The sequence below is a fragment of the Falco biarmicus genome, chromosome 4 (assembly GCF_023638135.1).
Source record: "Falco biarmicus isolate bFalBia1 chromosome 4, bFalBia1.pri, whole genome shotgun sequence".
Taxonomy (NCBI): domain Eukaryota; kingdom Metazoa; phylum Chordata; class Aves; order Falconiformes; family Falconidae; genus Falco; species Falco biarmicus.
The window spans coordinates 37,046,044-37,052,749 of NC_079291.1; the positions used below are offsets into that span (position 1 = coordinate 37,046,044).

Genomic DNA, 6,706 nt, shown 5'->3' on the forward strand with positions numbered 1-6,706 from the left:
GTATCTTCCACACACTTCAGGAACCTCCTAGACCGTTTCCTCTCTACTGCACTGCATTTTCAGCAGACATCTGAAGTCCCCCACAAGAACAAGGGCTAGCAATTGTGAGACTTCCCCTAGCTCCTTAAAAAATTATTTCATCTGCCTCTTCATCCTGGTTCAGCGGTCTATAACAGACTCCCACCATGATATCTGTCTCATTGGCCTTCCCCAGTTAATACCCATAAACGCTCAACCCCATCATCACCATAGTCAAGCTCTAGACAATCAAAACACTAACATGAGGGGCTACCCACTGTCTCTCTCTCTTTGCCGATTCCTTCTAGATTTAGAGCCATCCATTGCAGCACTCCAGTTATGTGAGTCATCCCACCATTCTTCCATGATGGCAACTATATCCTAGTTTTCCTGCTGCACAATGGCTTCCAACTCCTCCTATTTATTGCCCATATGCATGCATTGGTGTAGATGCACTTCAGTTGGGCTATTGATCCTGCCATCTTTTTGAGCAGATAAGCCCTAATTTGCACGTGACCATCCTCAGGTGCTTCCATGGTTTCTAACACATCAATAACACTTGTGTCTTTGCCATGCCACATGGATCTGCATCCCCTACCTCCACTGTGACAGCAGTCCAAAGGCTCTCACTAGCACACTGTCCCTCAGTTATTGGCATGCCAGCCCCAGGCTTGTCTCTAGTGAGCCTGGTTTTATCCCTTTCTCCCTTCAAATCTAGTTTAAAACTCTCTCAATAACTCCTACTAACTCGGGTGCAAAGATCCTTTTCACCCTTTGATATAGGTGTACCCTGTCTGTTGCCAGTAGGCCTGGCATCCCGTAGACTGAGCCATGATCAAAAAGCCCCAAATTTTGCTTGTGGCAGCAGGCTCGGAGACAGGTATTGATCTGCTGGCTCTTCCTGCTTCTTCCCTCATCATTCACTGCAACTGGAAGGGTAGAGGGGAACACTACTTGTGCTTCTGATCTCTTAACCAGTCATCCCAAGGACCTGAAGTCTCTCTTGATTGCCCTTGGACATCTTGTTGCAACTTCATCCCTGCCTTCCTGAAAAATCAATAATGGATAATAATCTGAGGGCTGTACCAGGGTAGGAGGCTTTCTCTTCATATCTTTAACACTGGCCCCAGGGAGGCAGCAGACTTCCCTAAGAAGTGGGGTCCAGTCTGGACACTGGGCCTTCTGTTCCTTTCAAAAGGGAGTCTCCTACAACAATGACCTGTCTTTTTTTCTTTATGGGAGCAGTTTTGCTGCAGGGTATAGGCCAACTTAACACTGGTGACACCTCCAAGCTAGATACACCATCTTCCTCATTACTGTTCAGTTCCACTTGCAGAGCCTCAGACATATTGCACACAGGCACCTGGGAAGGTGGGGTAGTCACACAGGAGATGTGCTTGCTGCTGTGCCAGGCAGAAACTTGTTGCCATTGCCCCTATTCCTTAAGTCACTGTGTTCAGCTGGGCAGGGAGAGGTTAGGGAATCCTCCGTATCATGTGCCCTTTAAGTTTTTCAGGTATGTCAGAACAGTAAGCACAAACCACTGGGAAACTCCCTTAAGTAGGAAGAATCCCCAAGTAATTTAATAAAGTTTTCTCCAACATAGAAGCCTGCACATAAGAACCATTTTATATGTAATTAATGATACACTGCCTTAGTTCTCATGATGTAATATTTAAACTACACTAACTTATTGTCAAAGAATAACATTACCATACTGCAAGCTGTGTGCAAACATTCGTTCCTAGGTGCAAGTTTATACACCAACATAAAATTTACTTTTAGAGAATTCATTTTGGCCCTTCCTCTTCCTTATCAGAACAGAACCGAACAAGAAAGGTTCCAAGAGGAACTATACAGATAACACTGTCACGCAGCTGCTCCATAAAGCCATCTGAGCCAGGAAGGATCCCAGGCATTCAGCAGAGAAGCCCTTCCAGTTCCCTGCAGTAATCCATTTACAACCTGTTACTGTATTTTTACTGCAATTATCCTTCAACAGTCAGAGTTCAGAATTTATGTGCTTTAAAACATAAATCAAAGCAAAACCACTACACGAAAATACCTCTTAAGCAACTCCAACAAAACCCCTCAAAGAAAATTCAAGGATACTAGCAGTACAACAAATTAGCTCTAGGTCAAAAGATGTGTTTGCCTTATCTAAAAACATGGCAATTCTTTTGTTTGGAAAACAGGAGACTTAAGGATACACATAAATGTGAACTTGAAATATTAACCTACATAATATATGAGATGATTGCACTTCTGAAAATTACTTTTTATTACTAAAAACAAGAATACAGAAAGAGGATCGGAGAAATAACAAGGACTCCTTCAGACCACCTCGACACATCAGTAGAAGAAAAACCCTGGCTGATTTTACACAAAGACTTCTTTAATTTCTTTGTATTTTCATAGTATAATTTAAGGTAATGTCAGACTAAAACAAAAAGAAGCAGAAAGTAAGGACTATACTATTAAAGCATGGAGGGTAAAGGAAATTCAGAAAACAGTTAAAAAAACACAAAGCAACTAACTAGGATCTATCTTTCGCCAAGTGATTTTTGGACTAATAAACTGAAGATATCCTGCTGTTGCTACATTTACTTTTACAGCATGCCGAGCATTTTTTGAGATGAGGAGATAAATGAATGCACATATACATAAAAAAACATGAATTAAGAGTTTCTGCAACGCAAAACATACTATTTCACTGACACTAAAGAAGACAATCTATTATTCCTTAGGGCAAAATCACAGAATGGCTTGGGTTGGAAGGGACCTTTAAAGCTCATCATGTCCAACCCTCCTTCCACAGGCAAAGACATCTTTCAGTACATCAGGTTCCTCAAAGCCCTGTCCAGCCTCACCTTGAACACTTCTAATCACGGGGCACCTAAAACTTCTCTGGGCAACCTGTTCCAGTGTCTCGCTGCCCTCATCATAAAAAAGGTCTTCCTTATGTCCAATCCAAATCCACCCTCTTGCAGTTTAAAACCATTGCCCCTTGCCCTGTCACTACAGGCCTTGGTAAAAACTCTCTCTCCGCCCTTCTCATAAAGCCCCTGTTAAATACTGAAAGGCTGCTGCAACAAGGTCTCCCTGGAGCCTTTTCTGCTCCAGGCTGAGCCACCCCAACTCTCTCAGCCTTTCTCCAACAGGTCCACATCTTTCTTACGTTTGGGGCTCCAGAGCTGGACACAGAGCAGAGGCGAGAACTGTCCCCCTTGACAAGCTGGCCATTCTTCTTTCTACATAGCCCAGGATATGGTTGGCTTTCTGAGCTGCAAGAGCACGTTACCCACTCATGTCCAATTTTTCATCCACCAGTATCCTCAAATCCTTCTTCGCAAGGCTGTTCTCAATCCATTCATCTCCCAGTCTGTAATGACACTAAGACTGCCTCAGCCCAGGTGGAGGACCTCATGCTTAGCTTTGCAAAACGGCAAGTGAAAACTATTTTTACTAGTTCCACTTTAAATCTGGAAGACATTTAGTGGTTCTGAAGAAAACTAGCAGGTTTTAAACGTCACAGACTTCTCTGGCTTGAATTTTTAATGTAATGTAATCTTGCATGAAATATCCTTTACCCCTAAAATTTATACATGTGCGATTTCAATAACACTCCACAGAAAAGCATGCGGCATTGGGAGGAGAGAGGGAAAACAGTAAGTTTCTTGTCTGATGATGATGGTGTTGAAAACACAACTGCCTCTGTCTTTTTGAACATTTCAGAATTTCCACAGGGTTGCTCTTCAAGCAAAACAGATCTCTCTTTGCTATGTATCATTACCAACTATGGAACTACAGTAATGTGATTGGAAACATAAACTGGTTCAGCACATGTATTTGTAACCTCCAGCTTCACTATTTTCTTACTGGCATGAGTAACCTTAGAAAAGGCTACAAAACTTCAACAGTGATAACTGCAGAGAACAACTTTAAGTTTTCAGATTCCAAGGTGAAGTTAATTAAGTAGTCAGGTAACAGTAACTACATGACATCTAAACAGCAAAGCTAAAACCAAAAAAACCCCAACCAAACAAAAGAATCAACCCAAAATCACAAATAAAAAACCAAAACAAGAACTAAAAAAACACAAACAAGCTAAAAAAACCCCACCCCACTAAAAAAAAAAAAAAATCACCACAAACCCTGCTAGACAAACTAGTTAATAATTAATAAACAAAGCTCTATTACTGAAATAAAAAGCAATGTAGTGGTAATCAATTACAGCAGAGGTGTCACAGACCAGTGGGTGAGAAACTGCTGAGGACAGATTAAATCAGCTGTTGGGTTAACAAGGTCTTACATAGTTTTCTAAAACCATTTCTTTATAGTTGCTCCATTAAACAAAAGCTGACAGCTGGAGAAGACACTCCCTTTTAAATGTATGTGTTTAGTTTCCTTTAGTTTCCTGGAGCGTATATGCCTGATATAACAAGCAGGTATGTGTAAACTTACATACAATATAAAACTAAGTCTAGGAAACTCAGTGTTTCTTTCAAAGAGGCCTAATCATGTACATATATGTACATACCTAGTGCAACCTAGATGTGTATGGCACAAGTTAAAATTAAAGGGAATGCATAAAACTTACTTGCTTAGTTTTTCTATTTTGATTACTGATGCTATTATTATACCAGTGCCGCTGTTGTTCTTTTGGTTGTTTTTTTTTTTAATTTTCATTCACAATATTCTCCTGATGCATATATTTAAATATATATATATATATAAATATGTCGGCACCGCCAACATAATTTAGTTTTTTTAGTAGATTTCTAGGAATATTTTTATTCAGGAACAATATATTGCACTGTTAAAGTATTTTATTCTTCTGTTTAAGGACAAAATTTGTTAGAGAAGGAATTTGCTTGAATACAGGACCACAGAAAGTCTTGGAATTAAAGTTTCCAGAAGCCTCTTCTGTAAATTGGTCTCTTATTTGTAAGGACTGTCATTTTACCTTTTACACGTCCCAGGGCGGGGGGGTGGGCGGGGAAGTTGCTATAAATTCTACTACTTCACTTCTGTGTCGGCACCTCAAATAAATAAGCCACATGTTCTCAGAAGTTGAAAAATGCTGTTGTGTCCCATCTAACTAAAGCCTCCCCCCCCCCCCCCCCAAGGAAGACGAGTATTTTTTCCTGTACTCAAGATAGATTTAAGAGAAATTAATCCACCAAGCTTCATAGTGAAAATCAAAGAGATGAAAGTAAGAATAAAACATGTAAGGAAGACACAATCTCTTTCCTTGCTAACCTCCACAGCTAATAATTCTCTCAAAAGCAGTCTCTTTAGGGAACACGCTTAAATTACAGTACACCTACTGATGTTACATCTACAACTAAACCTCTTTTTCTGAAACTTGTAAGCACAGAAATGCACTCAAAGAAGAAAGCACAATCAACAATGGTTAGTAATGGGGGGGAGGGGGGGGGAGACAATTTAAGCTGTGGTATTAGTGCCTTACTCTGCAGAGCCTGTTTTTGTGACTCCACGTTTCGTCTGCACTGTAAATAAAAGGCAGACTGAGCAATCGTGAATTGTCAAGGTTCTTAATGTTCAAAAGTAGCCGAAAATGCCAGTACGTGTTTAGACATGCCTGGAGAGTGACGCTGCTACTTAAATAAAACTGTTACAGTATCAAGATTCAAATTTTACTCAGAAAATCAAAATGAAAATTAGGATACGAGCTCGCGAGCATCCGGTTTCTCTCAGGACAGACGGCTCCGGACGGCGTCACCCAGCCCGGGAGCCAGGCTCCGTCGCCACGGCCCCCCAGCAGCAGCAGCACATGCTCCCGCTCCGGCCGCTCGCACTTTTTCCCTTCTGCCTTCAAGGCAGCATTCCCAGGCTACCGACACGGTGGGCAGGAGCCGGCTGAAGCCACGACATCGGGCAGCTCCAAACTTTCCACCGCCGCCGGCCGAGGGAGCCCCGCCGCCCCGGGGCTGCCGCTGCCGAGCGCCCCGCACCCGGCCGGCTTGCGGGCGAGACACCGGGACGGCGGCGGCCTCTCCCCCCCGTAAACAAGCCAGACCGGCGGCCGCCGCCTCCCACCATTACGCTTCCCCACAGCCCGCCGCCCACCGGGGCCCGCGCTGCCGAGGGCCGGCCCGACACAGGCAGCCAGCCTCGATAACCTGCTGCGTGTTTACCTCCGCTCGCCGGCGCTAACGCTGCTCTCGCCTCCCCTGCTCCGCTCCGCTCCCCCAGCCTGGCGACGGCGCCGAGGAGCTCCCGGAGCCGCCTCCCGGCCCGCCCCACCCGCGATGCGAGCGGCTGCCGACGCCCAGATGTGCAAAGCCCCCCGGCTGCGCCCGCGGCCCGATTCCTCCGGCCTCGCCCCTCACAGCCCCGCGGACCCCGCCCGAGCCTCCGCGGGCGGCGCCGGGATCGCTGCCAGCGCTGCGGGGTACTCACCGGCTCCTCACAGGGGCTCTCCTCGGCCCTTCCCGGCGCCTCCGCGCCCGCCGCCCAGCGCCTCCATTTGCTCAGCGGCTGCTCCCCTCCGCTTCTCCCGCGCCTCGCTCCTGATACGGCGCCCTCTGGAGTGCCCGCTTCGCCGGGGCTCCGGCCCGCGGGCAGCCGCGGCCGTCACTCAGCGGCTGAAGCGGTGGGGAGTGCCCGCCCGGCGGCGAGGCTCCCTCCGCGCAGGCAGGGCGCTGCGGCTGCCGCTGTGTCG

General features: G+C 45.6%; 1 protein-coding gene across 4 annotated transcripts in view; it reads right to left on the reverse strand.

The window, feature by feature from the left end:
* Positions 1–6,583, reverse strand: part of ANKIB1 (ankyrin repeat and IBR domain containing 1) — a 92,174-nt gene extending 85,591 nt beyond the window's left edge. For 3 of the 4 annotated variants that reach the window (XM_056335601.1, XM_056335602.1, XM_056335599.1), the window contains exon 1: positions 6,445–6,583. The gene's annotated coding sequence lies outside the window, so the exon portion shown is untranslated. Of the gene's footprint in view, positions 1–6,179; positions 6,287–6,444 lie in introns of those variants that run through there. The other variant, XM_056335600.1, reaches the window with a different exon arrangement.
* Between the last annotated feature and the right edge of the window lie 123 nt (positions 6,584–6,706).